The sequence below is a fragment of the Rattus norvegicus genome, chromosome 16 (assembly GCF_036323735.1).
Source record: "Rattus norvegicus strain BN/NHsdMcwi chromosome 16, GRCr8, whole genome shotgun sequence".
In the NCBI taxonomy this organism is placed as follows: domain Eukaryota; kingdom Metazoa; phylum Chordata; class Mammalia; order Rodentia; family Muridae; genus Rattus; species Rattus norvegicus.
The window spans coordinates 60818937-60836525 of NC_086034.1; the positions used below are offsets into that span (position 1 = coordinate 60818937).

At 35.4% G+C, this 17589-nt stretch overlaps 1 protein-coding gene and 1 long non-coding RNA gene across 3 annotated transcripts in view; both read left to right on the forward strand.

Annotated features, from left to right (window-relative positions):
* Sgcz (sarcoglycan zeta) overlaps positions 1-17589 on the forward strand; it is a 1080539-nt gene that overhangs the window by 455219 nt on the left and 607731 nt on the right. The window lies entirely within an intron of this gene.
* LOC134482389 (uncharacterized) overlaps positions 1-17589 on the forward strand; it is a 38880-nt gene continuing 21291 nt past the window's right edge. The window contains exon 1 of the long non-coding RNA XR_010058405.1: positions 1-17589. This exon is cut by the window's right edge and continues 14266 nt beyond it. This is a non-coding gene — a long non-coding RNA (uncharacterized LOC134482389).

The following is a 17589-nucleotide window of genomic DNA, read 5'->3' on the forward strand; positions in this document are numbered from 1 at the left end:
TTTGTGGAGGGGAAACTGGGAAAGGGAATAACATTTGAAATATAAATAAATAAAATACCTCATTTTAAAAAGGTTTCTAATCCAATATTCCACTGTTCGAACAATTACTGAAAGCTCCCCATTGGGAGCTCTCAGTATCTTAGCCTTTGTCATTTTTAAGAATTGTTAAAATGTCTTAAAATGTATACCACCACTTTCTTTGAACTACATGTATATGTTTTTATTTTTAGTCTGGTTTTCATGCACAGAAGTGGCATTATCCTGGGTTTGTTCTGAATATGTTTTCTACTTCCGTGCTTTCTTGCTATGTACTGTATATATTATGGAATGCACGTTTTACATGAACAGCTGTAGAGAACACAGTGTACAGCTGCATGTTTATTTGCAACACATTTATCGTGGTTATGAGCAGTCAGGGTACTTGGCTATGCCTTTGTGGGAGGAAATATTTACCAATAGAGATGATGGACTAGATATTGAAGTTCATGGCTTTCTTGTACTATATCCCATGTTCATTTTGGATCAACATAGTCTTATCAAGTTTTAGTGTGGTTTATTTGTCATAGATATTGATGGCTTATGTGGCTATTAGAAGCTGATTAAAGAAGAACATGACAAGCAATTATAAAATATAAAATATTCTTTTCAGCATCAAAGGGAGACTGTGAATATTCCCCCAGATTTTTATGCAATAAAGTATCTAACATTTTAAAAAGCCAATTAGGGGAGCTACTTAACTGTTAATTTGGATTTATGCCCCACTAAATCAGTTTGCTTGCTAATGTTTTCAATAACAATTGATGGAATGTGCAGTTTGTTGCAATAATCAATATTCAGTAGAAATGTACAATGTATTGCAAACTAACACCTGATAGATTGCTGTTGCATACATTTTCTTAAATAGGTTAAAACTGAGCCAAATTCTATTATCCCAAGTTTCATTAAAGAAATATATTTCATGGAAGGGTTCAACAGAAAGTGGAGACAATTTAAAAATAGAAGTATGTTCAGAAGGACATTTCAAGTAAACGATGTGAATAAAGTGTCAAAATAAGAACCAATAGAACATTCCAAATTATAATTGCCTAAGTAAAGTACTATTTATTCTCTGGTTACAGAAGTGTATGTAGCTCAAAACTATTTGCAACTCTTTGTCTTTTCTGCCATTAGTTACAAAGGACATGAAATATATCATGTATTCTTTTGTTCTCTGACAATATTTATAAATGAAATAAAAAAGTTTGTCTGATAGAGTTTCCAATTGATAAGTGAAGAGATGAATAGCTGGGAAATATGAACAAACAATAAATACCAGATTATATGTATGTGTCTATTAGGTAGCAAGCTAGTATATAGTACCTTTAATGGGGAAGTAAAGTGAAATGCAGATATATCTGACATAGTAGGAGTGATGAGACTGCGATTCCAAGACGGGTGATATTTTCAGGTGTTTCTGAGCCACACTGCTTCAGATATTATAAACATGAAAACTTAGATAATTATTAAAGTTATCTCTTGGCCACAACTACCACTTTGTTACTTAGACATTGAGATACATTTTAACAATAAGCACAGATAAGCTGAAATTGCTAGGTTTTATCTTTGAACTCACAGCAAAATTATTTGTTTCTTGCAGTAAAAGGAACCTACATTTTAATAACTGTGAATTGCAATAGTAGATAAGGGCTACTTCAACTTTGTCCTTATGAAAACAAAAACAGAATCTGGGAGGTAAACATTTATGTGATGAGGCAGTTTAGTTTTGCCTATGTCTATTGGTGATAAAATTAGTACAGATCTGGAGCAAGTGATTGCTTCACCGCACCTGGCAGGGGTTAGGAGGGAATGTCCCACCTTGGAACAGAATACTCTTTTCAGAGGCTGCCATTTAGGAGACAACAGAAAGGAGGGTAACATACAGATTCTGCCTTCTTGGCTTTACCACTTTCTAAGTGACAATAAAACAGAACTCAAATCCAGTGTTCTACTCAGTGGACTCTACCTCAAAATAGTACCTTTCAGTATTTATCAAAATATAGTAGCACTCCTGTTAGGGGAAGAAACATTAGATACAGACGGTCAGTTCATCTCAAAGGAACCCAGAAGCATGAAGTTTACTTTAGGCTACACAGAATTCAGGAAACATAACATTGCATGTAGTTCATTCTCATTTGAAAATATTTCCCCAGGGCTTGAACATTTCCTAGGCAGCCATATTTGCCAGCTGTTTCAGTGAGACCTGGGTCTCAAGTCAGTAAAATAAAGCCTAATAGGGGAAGACACATGGCTTCCTGTTCTGATCACTGCCCACCACAATTGGGTGTGGGCATCTGAATTCTTACTCACATAATCAATGGACATTTATCACTCATACACACAGACTTTGTGTGTGTGTGTGTGTGTGTGTGTGTGTGTGTGTGTGTGTGTGTCTCCCACTGACATGTGTACATATTGAAGTGAATACTTATTTAAAGGTAGTTAAGTTTTTCATGTACTTTGTATTATGTTCTATATAACTCTAACCAAGAAGGGTAAATATCTATTATACATTATGTATTATATATTGCATTTTACATGTTATATAATACATATATATATACATTATTTACATACAGGTTTGGAAAAAAGGTGATGTGCAGCTCCATGATGAAAAAGTCAGATTCCTCAAATTTAAGAAAAAAATATCACACCATGTCCCTTATGCCAAGTTCTAGGTTGAATTATCACTTGTTAAAAGCACATTTTCATGACTCAGATTTGTATACAAAATTCATGACATAGAAAAACAAAATGTCTACTTATAAAATTGACTGTTTTCATATAAGCAAATAGATAGCTAAGAAGCAAGTGTCATAGGAAATACTTTAATGCTAGTATTTTCAACTTACATCTTACTTAAATTGTTCTAGACTATCATTTACTGAAAATGTAAACTTGCTTTAATGACTTTATTTATCTCCGCTGACACGAAATTCTTTATGACAGTTAGACAACTTTAACTATTGAAAACAATAATCTTCCTTTTTACCTTATCTTGAGTCTCAGCCAAACTACCACAGTCATGACAATTCTCCTTTGTGTTCTTTCATTCTTTTTTAACTATAATTTGTCTAATTTTTCCTTCCTCCACAATTTTGATGTTGACAATTCATTCATTAATTTTCTCTATTAGTAAATACTAAGTAAGATTCCTGTAAAGCAGACAATAATATTTTGTTTCACTTTACTTTACATAGCAGCCGTACTGGAATTTATACTCTTGGGGAGACTAAGGTCAGGTAGACCACCGAGCAAATAAGTTATTATTAAAAGACACTGAGATAGTGATAGTGAATTAGTGAAGTAAAGGATAAAAAAGTGAAACAAATTCAACTAAAATTGACCTACACAAATACAATATACTTTTGGTCCACCACACTTAAAATGAGAGTTAGTGTTGGCTTCATACAAAGTGTTATGGAGACACAGAGGAGATTCTGACAGCTACCTTTATGAACATACTGAAGATCCGACGGGAACATTTCATAAAAGAGCTATTGAGCACAGAATATGGTCAGCTGAAAATAAGAAGAAACGACACTAAAGACATATATCAAATGATGCACGTGATGTGCAAATTAAAGAAAATAGGCAGGAGGAGGAAGGGAAAGAGAACAGAGTGGTGATGAAGGTAAGGAAAAGGCATGATGGAGGTGGTGAAAGATATAAAGGTCATGTAAGGAAAAGAGACTGAGGGTGGAGATAGAATGGGAAGAGGTACAGCCAGGAGATCAGAGTCACGGTGGATAAAAGTATCACCAAGACATAGTTTGTTTTTTTTTTTAAATCTCATAATAGCATCTAATACCTTGAACGCTAAAATTATTAATTTTAAGAACAGTGCAGAATGTGGTATTTTGGTTCTATGGTGCTCTTCTCTCTGGTGTTTAGTGATCTCATTTTTATCCATCTTCCTGCCTGAAGTTTATTTTTGCTTTTCTCTTTTCATTGTAGCCAAAGGTTCTCTATGCTTGGCTTCTCCAGCCCTCTAATGCTGGAAGGATGTGGTTCTACTCAGTACTAGACAGATATCTTTCAGGTTATTCCACAGCTACATTTAGTTGATCAGGCAGACCTTCTGACATAGAAACTTTAGATGAGAGAGGATACGAACAAAATTGAAATGTATACTATTTCAGGGAACAAATTCTGATCCTTTCTCTGAAGAAATGCCCTACTACCGAATTTCAGCCTTACTTCAAGTGAGGATTTGATAACTATTAAATTACAACCTGTATCATGGCCATCATTACGATGTAATTGTATGCACGTATTTGAAATAATTGACTTGATTCTCAAGCAAATGGTAAATTAGATATCTTGCAAAAAAAAAGTACTTGACAAGTACATGGGCCCGCTGATTGCTTTTATACTAAACCTTTCTGTGGATTGCATTCTTATAAGTAGCTGCTTTGGGTGGTTGCTGATTTTAATGGAAGATATCTGTCTTTCACTAAGTCAACTAGATCTGCAATCAATACAAAGCTTAAGCTTTATATGTCCATCCTCGTAAAGATATAGAAATTTATTAAGAATAATAAAGTATGACTTAATGACTCTTGGGAATCCCTCAGAGTTTGTTAATAAGCCTCCTTTTCTTTTCTGATAGTATTAACATGGATATTTTCTGTCTTTCAGTTTGGTTAATGGTTTGTCTATCTTGTCGATTTTTCTCAAAGAAGCAAAACTTCATTTTATTGATTCATTGTAGTTATCTTTGTTTCTATTGTATTGATTTCAGCCCTCAATTTAATTAATTCCTGATGTCTGTTCTTACGCCTATGACCTAAGTCCTCTTGATATACATTATAATTGTGTAACTTTGTGTTGGAGCATTGTCTCCTCTGTTGTTCAGTGACTCTATTTAGATTTCTTTTGGGTGAGAATGTATTTTAAGAAGGCTCCATTGAAGTAGGTTTCTTCATAACCCCTCAAACAGAACTTATTGTTAGTTTCCTTTCCCTATATTACCTTTCCTACCCTCCATTCTTCCCTCCTCCTCCTCCTGATTTAATCCTCCTGTTGCATTATTGCTCCATAAATATATATTCTATATTTCTTCCTAGAAAGATTCCTCCTGTTAAACTTTTACTCAATACCATCCTTTGTGCTTACAGGGTATGTATCATGCCTTTCAAAGACTTTAACTACTACTTTCAGAATATATAACATGCTTTGGATATTTTTTTGGGGGGTGGGTTTTTTTTTATTTGGGTTTCTTTTATTAGAGTTCTGAATTATCTCACTCTTTTACCTGCAAGATTAACAACTTTATTATTTTCAATAGCTGAATTATTGTCATTGTATAAATATATCACAATTTTGTTATCTATTCATCTGTTGATGGCAACCTAAGAGATTGTAGTTACTGGCTAATTTGAATAGAGCAGAAGTGAAGATTGATATACAAGGGTCTCTACCTTGTCATCAAGCCCTGCTGTTCTGATTTTACCATGATGCACTTTAAAGGAAGCTTTTCATTTAATCTATTTTGTTAATATTAAAGAAGAAATAATACTAGAAATTGTAATAAACATACTCAAGCACAATCTTGAGACATTCTTTGATATGTTTCCCTTTACTCATAAAATGAGAACAGAGTATAACTGTATAATTTTACAATTAGAAATATTTGAAATGAATAATATTAAATTTTCATTGGTTATTTTATTTATTTAAACTTCAAATGTTATCCCTCTTCCCAGTTTCCTCTCCAAAGCCCCCTATCCCTCCTCCTTCCCATCTGCCTCTGTGAGGGTACTCCCCCACCTGCCTACTCAGTCCTGCCTCAATGGCCTGGCATTCTCCTATCCTGGATCATCAAGCCTCCATAGGACCAAAGGGCTTCCCTCCCAGTGATGTCAGATAAGACAACACTCTGCTATCTATCCAGCTAGAGCCATGGGTACCACCTGTGTACTCTTTGGTTGGTGGTTTAGTGCCTGGGAGCTTTGGGGAGGTCTGGTTGGTTGATGTTTTTCTTCCTATGAGATTTCAAACCCCTTTATCTTCTATACTCCTTGCCCTTATTTTCTCCACTGGGGTCTCCACGCTCAGTCCAATATTTGATTCTGTACATCTGCATATGTATTGCTCTGTCTCTTGAAGAGCATCTCAGTGGTCAGCTATACTGGGCTCTTGTTAGTAAAGCATTTCTTGGCATCAACAATAGGGTCTAGGAATAATATTAAAAATTAAACAAAATAATTCTTTACGAAAGATCCATTTGTTCACTGGAAGTTTTTTTCTGTAACATTTCTGAACGTTTAAAGAAGAATACTTAGTACATGAAACAAGAAACTAAATGTCTTAGTTGGCTTGTCCTATTTAGAAAGAGTAAACTAGAAACCACCTACACGGATTCTATCAAACCCTTCTATTGAGAGTGGGAGATTAAGCTCAGTTTCTTCAGTACTGAAATAAAATGGTAATAGAAAGAAAAGCCAAGTAGAGAAATAAAGACAGATGAGCCCAGAGAGGTTTTGGTAATTGGATTTTTACTGCCCCCGATGGCACATGGTGCAATAGCACATAATTAGTATATCTAGTAAATAAATTAATGACAAGGGGATTTCGTCAGCAATGGTCTCTCACAAATATTGCCTACCAGGGAAAACGAAGTCAGTTTTCCTTTATCAAACTTCCACTAAATGACACTTTTTTAAAGGATTCAGAAAAAAGAATGAAAAGGTGAAATCACATTATGCAGATCTGATCTGAATATAACAGTAATATTTTAGATCAATGATACCAAACTTGTACCTGAAGTAAAAATGGAGATTCGACAATCTGAATAAAAGAAAAGAGAGAGAAAAAAGAAGACCTTTCCCTGAAATCTGAGCTGCAATTAAAGTTTTGTGTTATTGGAAGGATACATATAGACAATACAGTGCTCCACGTATTTTCTCTTCTGCAAATCTTCATCAGAGTATGGGTTTCTCTCCTTAGTCTATTTGTTCTTCAAAAACAAATAAACAGAATGAGGTCAAGTATAGAGTTTGTTATATATTCTACAGGCAGTAATTCTGTCAAAATAAATCTCCCAAGAAAAGTCAGAATCTTAGGAATGCTAGAAAAGGTGAAGATTTGAGAAGGCCCAAAAACACAGCAGCAATAATCTTCGGACTAATATGGGCATATTTGCCATTTGCAACTGAGAGCACTGTAGGAGAGAAAAGAGCACGCAGTTGTGCATGTTTTGCCTGAGGAGCAGTGACCCGTTTCCTGTCTGCTCTACCCATTTCTCATACTCTGTACCTGCCCTTTGGATATTTTTAAAATTACAATTCAAATGTTATCCCATCTCCCGGTTTCCTGTCCATAAACTCCCTATCCCAACCCTCCTACCACAACTTCTATAAGGGTGTTCTCCCACCTAACCACCCACCCCGTCCCTCCTCCCAGCTCTGATATTCACCTACACTGAGGAATCCAGCATTTGTAGGACCAAGGGCTTCTCCTCCTATTTGTACCCAACAAGGCCATCCTCAGCTACATATCCACGTGGAGCCATGGGTCCGTCCATGTGTACTCTTTGGGTAGTGGCTTAGTCACTGTGAGCTCTGGTTGATTAGTATTGTTGTTCTTATGGGGTTGCAAACCCCTTCAGGTCTTTCAATCCTTTCTCTACTCCTGCAGTGGGGACCCCATTCTTAGTTAAATGGTTGGCTGCTAGCATTCACCTCTGTATTTGTCATGCTCTGGCAGAGCCTCTCAGGAGACAGCTATATCAGGCTCCTGTTATCATGCCCTTTTTGGCATCAGCAATACTCTCTGGGTTTGGTGGCTGTATGTGGGATGGATCCCCACGTGCAACAGGCTCTGAATAGCCGTTACTTCAATCTCTGCTCCAAACTTTGTCTCCAAATCTCCTTCTATGAATATTTTGCTTCCCCTTTTAACAAGGACTAAAGAATCGGCACTTTAGTCATTCTTCCTTTATTTCTTCCTCGACCTAGTTATCATTGAGTAGAGCATTGTTCAACTTCAATATGTATATGGACTTTCAGTTGTATTTGTTGTTATTGAAGAGCAGCCTTAGTCTGTTGTGATCTGATAAGATGTATGGGATTATTTCCATCTTCTTTTATGTTTTGAGGCCTGTTTTATAGTCAATTTTGGAGAAGGTACCATGATGTGCTGAGAAGATGGTATATTCTTTTGTTTCAGGATGACATGTCCTGTAAATATTTGTTAGATACATTTGGTTCATAATCTCTTTTAGTTTCTCTGTGTCTCTGTCCTGTTTCTGTTTCCATGATCTGTCCATTGATGAGAGTGGGGTGTTGAAGTCTCCCACTATTATTGTTTGAGGTGCAATATGTGCTTTGACCTTTAGTAAGGTTTCTTTTATAAATGTAGGTGCCTCTTCATTTGAAGCACAGATATTCAGGATTGAGAGTTCATCTTGGTGGATTTTTCCTTTGGTGAATATGAAGTGTCCTTCCTTATCTTTTTTGGTAACTTTTGGTTGAAAGTAGATTTTATTGGATATTAGACTGCCTACTCCAGCTTGTTTCTTGGGACCATTTGCTTGAAAAATTGTTTCCCATCCTTTTAATCTCAGGTAGTGTCTGTCTTTGTCACTAGGCTGTGTTTCCTGTGTGCAGCAAAATGCTGTGTCCTCTTTCTGAATCCGGTCTGTTTGTCTATGTCTTTTTACTAGGTAATTGAGTCTTTGATGTTAAGTGAAATTAAGGAATAGTGAATGTTGTTTCTTGTTACTTTTGCTGTTAGAGGTGGAATTCTGTTTGTGTGTCTCTGTCAGAAACTTTGTTGCTGTTGTTTTCTTCCCTTTCTTTTGAAAAAGACTGAAAATGCATAGAAACCTGTCAACAAGGTTTTAAACCTGTAGCTGTTTAAAAGCTTGTGGTCCCGTACCTTCCTCATTTCTAGGCATTTGGAAAACATAAGACAGAGTTCACGGACTTGGTGGAGGAAAGAGTGTGAAACAATGGGCAGAGGAATGAGGTTCTTCCGGCCTGAAGCACTCAAAGCATGAGGTACCCATGCCGTACTAAACCCCTAAAAGTGACTGCATTGTCATTAGAAGGCCTCGAGTTATCTTTTCAAAGTCAGATGATGATAACCCTGACCTCATGTTTTTTCTCCTTTATACATAAAGTTTGACTAATTTTGTTTTTAGACAAAAGATTAAAAAACTAATGATGATAGTAATAATAACAACTATTATTAATATAAATATGCAGAATATGCCTAAATAAACTTGCTGAAAATGGTCATTGGAGTAATATATTGCCTTAATTTTTTAAATATTTTAAATATTTTTGTAATTAATCACAGAACAGAAATATGTTCACCTGTAGGTTATATGTGAGTTTGTATATGTCAGTCTTCCATCACAGTAGTGAAGCCTCTGCTGTGCTTAAGGCTAAACTCTTATAATTTCAGTTACTATAAAGGAAATTGGCATAGACTTGTGACCTCCTCATGTACATGAATGGGCAAGCATACCCAAGTATACCCAATATATAAACATATGTATATACATATGCACACATGCACGCGCGCGCGCGCGCACACACACACACACACACACACACAGAGAGAGAGAGAAAGAGAGAGAGAGAGAGAGAGAGCGCAATAGAAAAAAGCAAGAGAAAGGAGTTCAACAAAAATTATCTGCATCAACATAAGAAATAAATCTGTTTCTTCATAAATGTTTATGTGTATAAGGAAACCCAAATTGCATAATGTTTCACATCAAAAATATGTTCTATTAAAGTTTTAAGACTTCATGTAATAAGTTTTAAAGGATATGAATAATTAAATGAAAACTTTGAAATACAGTTGTATTATTCACATTAGATTGTATATAATTTAATAATAAATCATGCTTAATGAGAGTGGTTCAAGAATAAAAATCACATGCAGATAATATAATAGCTGTATTTCTGGTTTTTATTATGGTTTGCATAGTTATAATATTTATCTTACATAGTGAAAATTGTTGTTAATGAAATAACATTCTGATACCATGTAAAATATTCTTTAATCCAAGAATTTTCGCACTGATATTTAAGCACCAAAATTACAGTTCAGTGGATCAGAGAGGTACGTTCGTAATTTAGTGGGAAAATGCAAATTCCCATTGCATATGCTTTGGCAAAAGTAGATTCTAAGTAATAGTATGAACAATTTGAAGTGTTTGTGATTTATTCTTAGAAAATAACTTTCTATTATTTGTTCTTAATTTGCACACATGTTTTGTAGGGAGAAATTCTACATTGTGATAATAAAGAAAAACAATTGTAACTTGCATCCTTTCATAAGAGAAATAATTGCTCTCATAATCACCCATCTCTGTAAATGAAGAGGGAATTCATAGGGCATTCAATTTGTAGATAAAGCATTAGTCAATATTAGTTTATATTCTGGCTGTTCACACACACTATATGGGCTTACATCTTTCTAAAGATAAATTAAAATACTTGCAGCATATACATGGATATAAAATACTATTAAAGTGAATATTCAATTCCACTAAGTATACAGTCCTGTCTGCCTGACTGTCTGACAGACCCTCCTATATTTCCTGTTGGATCAACAGCTGTTGTAATATTATTATTCTACATGATCTTCAATTTAACAAAGGATGATTCAGGAACTTATATTTCCTCTTTATTGATAGATAAGGAACTAAGGAAATGCAGCATCCAATATTAGAGTGTCGCTGTTGAATTTCAAGGTTGGTAATTGTGCAGAACTAATGTCCGTGGTTGGGGTGTGTGTGTGCGAGCTATGCATATGTGCTTATGCATTTTAATTTGAGGGATTTATGGTGACTGCTCACCTGTGTTTTCAGTATTTAAATATCTGCACAGATGGATCATCCGGGTGTTGCAGATGGTTTATTTGAATTGCATGTTTGGATCGTTAATGTGGTGTATAAACTTCAAGACCACGCCTTCTCTCTAGAATATCTGAATATTTATGGAATTAAATCTAGTTGTTTCCTCTAAATGCAATAATCTAGTTATCATTTTGAAAGCATTTCTATCAGAGATAATAAATAGTTTGCTTTATCTACTCTGCATATGTAACTGAACAGATGGAAATGTTCAACTGGTTTATATTTTGAAGCAACAACTTTCATGGGTGTTGAGGAAGATTTAGAAAAAGAAATTTCAATCAAGTTAAGTAAAGGAGAAGTAGATGTTGGTTTCCTTTTTCTATGGTGATTTAATTAAGATTTACCCAAATAATTAAGTCTTTCCATATCTCTATGATACTTTGACTTTATTGAATGATTTGCAGTGTTCAAAGACCACATTTAATTTTCCTTCCACATGTGTTTCTGGAAAAGCAATTTAGGAAAATATCTTTATCTTTGAACATAGTTCTAAGATGGTTTATTGCCAACCTGTTCTAGCAATGCTATAAAAAGCATTAAGATGGCATAAATTTCTCAGATTACATATTTAGCTGGTCTGTGGAGTAACAGAATGCTCACACTTGCATTGGAAATACTTATTAATTATTGACATAAAATGGTAGGCAGTGCAAAAGCTGAAATGCTTAAATGAATTTAGAAATATTACATTTTCCAAAACAAAATGCTAAAGTATTATTACACCATATGTTGAGATGATCATAGCATATAATGGAAAAATTTGAGAAAAAGTTTTGAACCTTCCTTTGTAAGACCTTCCTATAAGAAACAAATTAGTAGCTTGTTTCCTAGTTAATGGTCTAAAGGTCGATTTAATTTTGGTAGATTTCATTTACGGAAGATTTGACATATTTCAAACTGCTGTGTGATTTCCAGAAAGAACTGAATATGGAATAGAGAGTCTCAATCATCTCAGAAAAACAAGAAAACAATTATGGACTAATTCTCCTTAATAGTTATACATAAAGCATTCAAAAATGAGCAGACGGGAATCTAATTTGTTTTTCTAATTATTATAATTAACCAGGGAACGTTTTAAGTGTTTTCTTTTAAGTTTACAAATAAATGTGTGTCTCTTCTTCTCTTCAGAGTTTGTTGAGGTGTGGTGCTTATTGTAGGACTGTGCAGGACAGCCTTTAGCATACTTCTGCATGTCAGCTAAATATCACTGACAGAAGGGTCACATTATTAAGAATATGATAACATTCCGACTTGGTACATGCCTTTATATCTGTATATCACTTTTGCAAGACAATTAAAAACATCTCTCTTGAGAAGGAACTCAGATCAACTCAGGATGAAGTGAGAGAGAATACTCAAATGAAATAAATTTTTATTCCCCCATGTCATCTAAAATATGTTGTAAGCACTCCAGCAATCCCTGAGTGACCAAGAAAGCACAGAGTTGACTAATATTAACTGTGTGGCACCTTAGGAGCTCGAGTTATGCCGATGTCAGCTCTTAATTAGTGCAGCTCCACACTGTGAAGGAGATTTAAAAACAATGGGGCATCATTAGTGGACATTCATAGTACAATATTTTGCCAACTTACGAAATGTCTGTTTATGAGCCATCCACAGGGTCCCACTAAAAAGAAAGCAATTTCTTAACTCCTTTGGTAGTCTGTGAAGTAAAACTTCAGCCGCAGGCACCATCTTATAAAAAGAAATGGAGAGAAAACATAAGATGCATGCCTACTCGTGGACAGATCTGTGATTGCTGGTAAGCCGGCCATAGTGTAGAGCAGACTAAGTCACTGCCAGTTCAGGTGAGGATTCTGTTCTGGACTGGCAATTTGAAGCCTGCCAACTACCTTGCTTAAGAAGGTGAGTGTTTAATGTTGCCAAATATTTGATTTATGGGGGTTTCAGATTAATTTCAAGAGGAATTACGAAGTGAATGACTTTAAAAAAATCACAGTCGCGTGTGCTGAGAGCAACCCATGCAGAGGTTCACAATGTTGGATAGCTGGAGTCAGTGATCCCTACTGTGATGTGATCTTCCATTTTTCTTAGCTGTTTATTTTAACTGTACTTACAAAGCACAACATATCTGCCTTGAGAAGGAACTGCAGGTATGAACAGGAGACTGCGTGTACATGTAGATGCTACTTATTGTACAAAAATTAAGATATGATCTGTCATCTCTATAGGTGATGCAGAAAACAATTTATATAGTAGAATTGAAAATGTAAAGGCAGTGGCACTTTTATTGGATAACATGGAAGCTCCTTATGACTTATTGTAATAACAATGTCACTCTTCCCCATGGAATATGCACAGTGCTCACATCAGGGATTTTAGTAGTACTCTTTCCTTCCCATATTATGACTGTCTGTAAGATGATTAACTGTAAATAATATTGCTACTATTATATTTTTACAGGATTTACATTATTCATCATATGCATGGTTGTATTGAAATAGAGTCCTTTTGTAAATAAAAGAATGAACATTTATACTAAAATGAAATAATTATCATCAGTTACAAAATATAAAGTGTTTAGAATTAAATTAATTTCCTTTAGCTTGTTCTTCATCTATTGGATTGTTCTCAAGCTCGAGAACATAAAAGAGAATCATATACTAACTTCTACATTTGACATGAAATATGGATAATTAATCTTAATGTCTGTTTGAATGAATAGGTATATTTTTCAAGGTGCATTTAAATGACATAAAACTGGATAGCTGACTCACATTCAGATTTATCAAACTCTAAACATGAATTTATCTAATCTAATCTATATACAGATATATACATATTTATTAATATAAATATATGTATTTAGGAATAGAATAAACTATTGTATAAAATACTGGTATCTCTTATTCTTACATTATTTAGTTTCTTTTGAAATATTTGATATTCATGTATCATTGTTCCTGTCATCATAAATTATAAATGTATGTATTATATAGACGTAGGTATAAGTTAGGAATTCTACAAGGTTTCCTAACCTCCCTCACACACACAGTCCATTAATAAAGAACATATACCTATTAAATATTTTCTGTGAAATTGATAGTTTAAGGTTGTTATATACTCCACAGCTAGGATTTTTTTAAAGCTTTCACAATGCATAAATCTTGAAAGGACATGTCAACTTCTTAGACTCCAGTATTCATGGAGTTATAGATATTTACATCTCTTAATTTTTTCTTGGGAGATCTTAAATGATGGATTATTTAATATCCATTATGCAAAGCAAGTCACCCTGTTCTAACATTCACCTGTCCATCATGCTCACTTTCAACTTTATTCTTACATAAGAAAAAAGAAATCAGTTTAGCAGGGCATCTTCTATAGCAAGCAGCCTAACCATAACTTTTGTGATCATCCTTAGTCCTGGAGATGCATCTGTGCCTCGACTAGACATTTCCCAATAAATCAAATATCCACACTTTGTAAAACAAATGGGGCTTTACAAAATCAGGTAAATTTTTTATACAGCATCAAACAGATCAGAGAAAAATAAAGTACATCACAGTGAAAATAAAAGAATATTTTATTAATTAGATATGCTTTCAAACAGGGTGGAGAAGAGGGTTATCTGTTAATTGATCTGCATTGCACCAGGGAAATGTAGAGAAGAATATCATGTTTATGCAGCTGAGTGGTTGACATTACTCTTTTAAAAGTGAGAATAATTGAGATAAGGAAGAAAACATGGAGAGGAGCTTAGACCACATTCCATAGATGAGGAGACCATGAATCACCACTAGATAGAACAGAATACTGGCTCGGTAAAATAGTAGTAAACTGTTTTATTGGATATATTTTTATTTACATTTCACATGTTATCCCTTCTCCTTTTCCCCCCTCTGGAAACCCCCATCTTTTCCCCCTCTCCCTGTTTCTGTGAGGGTGCTCCCCCACCCACAATCCCATTCCTGCCCACCCACCTTGTATTCCCCTACACTGGGGTATCGAGCATTCACAGGACCAAGGACCTTTCTTCCCATTGATGCCACACAATACCATCCTCTGCTACATATGTGATTGGAGCCATAGATCCCTCCATGTATACTCTTTGGTTGTTGGTTTAGTCCCTGGATGCTCTTGAGTGTTTGATTGGTTGATATTGTTGTTCTTCCTATGGGGTTGCAAATTCCTTCAGTTCCTTTAGTCCTTTCTCTAACTCCCAGTGCTAAGTTCAATGGTTGGCCGTGGGCATCCACCTGTTTGCCAGGCTCTGGCAGAACCTCTCAGGAGACAGCTATATCAGTCTCTATCAACAAGCACTTGGCATCTGCAATAGTGTCTGGTTTTGGTGCCTGTATATGGGATGGATCCCCAGGTAAGATGTGGGAGAAGACAGGGATGATACACAGAGGGTAAGGAATTTAAACAGAGGCATAAAGCAATGGGTGATGAGGAACTGGGTGTAGCCACCAGCAAGTCCCAGATGCCAGGAATGCAAGAGTCTCCCAGAGCACAACAGGCATGAGATTAGCTGAAATGTCCAATAAAGGGGAGAGAGAACCTTTAGAGACCATATCCAGAGGTTAGGCAAGGCCCTCTGTTGAGGGATGGGGCCACCCAATCATCTCCAAATTTTTACCCAGAATCTCTCCCGTCTAAAGGAAATAGGGAGGCAAAGTGTGGAGCAGAGACTGAAGTAAAGACCATTAAGAGGAGTAAACTTTAACGTTAAAGTAAAATTGAAGAAACAGAGATGTTTCCTCTGCAGACAAGAGATGTTACTGTTGTTAATGTTGAAAAAACATGAAATGGGCTCTGGCAGAGGAATTGCCTTTTATTTGTAGCACCTGTACTCAGCAGTTGACAGCTGCCTGTCGATCCAATTTCGGTGACATCCAATGCTTCTGCCTTCTATCAACACTCGCACACTTGAACTCAAGTATATACAACTAAAAATAATAGAAATAGTCTTTAAAATTCATGGAGAACTTTGACATGTGAAGTGGAGCTCCTGAAGAAACTATTATTGAATGGCTTCCGACTAGTTGGGAGAGAGAATTGCAGTAACACTTTTCTGTCATTGCCAGTAGTTCCCAAGGTGATGAGAAACTCCTAGGAATAACATGTAGAAACTCCTTCAGCTGTTAGCTCTGTTCTTGAGAAAGTTCAACATTATCCTCTCCATTTGCTTATCAAATATATTTATAAATATAACAAGCAGATTATTCTTTCATATAAAACAAAAGGCCTTACATGAAAATTATCAGACTACAACATATTATATGCTATACCTGTCCCCAAAATAGACCCTATTTTGAAAGTAATTCTAATTTTTCTACACTTGATTTAGTTCCCAAATAAAGGCATGGACATCTGGCATTTATTTAAAAATATTTGCATTATACCCAATAACATGCCACATTACCTGCCCTCAGTCTTTCCCTGGCTGATCCTGCCCCATCCTGTGTCATAGTAACTCTTTCTCTCATGAATCTCTTGTGGGTCCCCAGTTGCCACTTGCTTGGCTGATCAACTCTTTATTAACTAATAAGAGGTAAAACAATTTTTACATTAAAACTTCCAAATTACTTGCACCTCTATTGAACAGAGTATACGTCATTAAGAAACTAGTAGTTGTTTCTTCGAGGGCTGCTCTTTACTGAAGGGAAAGGGAAGAGCAGTGGATTGGGAGGAGAGAGGAGATAGAAGAGAGCTGGGAGAGAGGAGTGGAGGTAGAGGAAACCGTGGCCAGGATATATTGTATGAAGGATCAGTTTTCATGGGGGGGGGAGAAAGAGAGAGAGAGAGAGAGACAGAGACAGAGAGAGAGACAGAGACAGAGAGAGAGACAGAGACAGAGAGAGACAGAGAAAGAAAGAAAATTAAGAGAGAGAAAGAAAGGGGGAGAGACAGCAGTGGGGGAGGGAAAAAGGAGGGAAAGAAAGAAAGAAAGAAAGAAAGAAAGAAAGAAAGAAAGAAAGAAAGAAAGAAAGGAAGAAAGATAGATAAAGAGAGAGGTCATTCATTAATCTATCTTTGCTTTGTTACCAGTTTGTTTTTGGATAAATAACTTCAATTTAATTCTATTTAATTTAATTCTATTTAATTTAATTCTATTTAAACATAATTTAACACTTGATACTATTCAAATTCAGTTATATCAACCAATATAACATTGCCTCCAACATTGTTAAGATTTTGAAGACAGGAATAGTTGAAACTATTGAAAGCAATAGTTTAGTCAAATCTCTAAATAGGCCTAGATTTTTAGCTATCTAGGATGAGTACATCCAAACAAGATAGAATGTGTATAACTAATTATCTTAAGTAACCTACTATTATAACTCCCAAGCTGGAGATACAAAGAGGCTAATTGCATGCTATAAATCAAATCTTGAGAAGCTATTTCTTCTTGTCTCAGAGTGCTTATATTCCGCATGTTAAAATATTCTTATCAAAATCCCCAAACCATATGATGTAGTTTCACATATACTGTGTCCAGACCATCTTAATCAGTTGGTCTAGAATGGCTTTTCATGTATTAGAACCTCCACCACAGAGGAATTCTTTCTCAAGTAGATTCTAATCCTACCAGCAGGGTCCTCGAAAAGTATGAAATTTGTCAGTAGTGTATTAATGACACAGTTGACTGTTTTTATTTGAATCCATAATGACTCCCAATAGGGCTAAGTTTTGAAATTTTTACTCTGGCT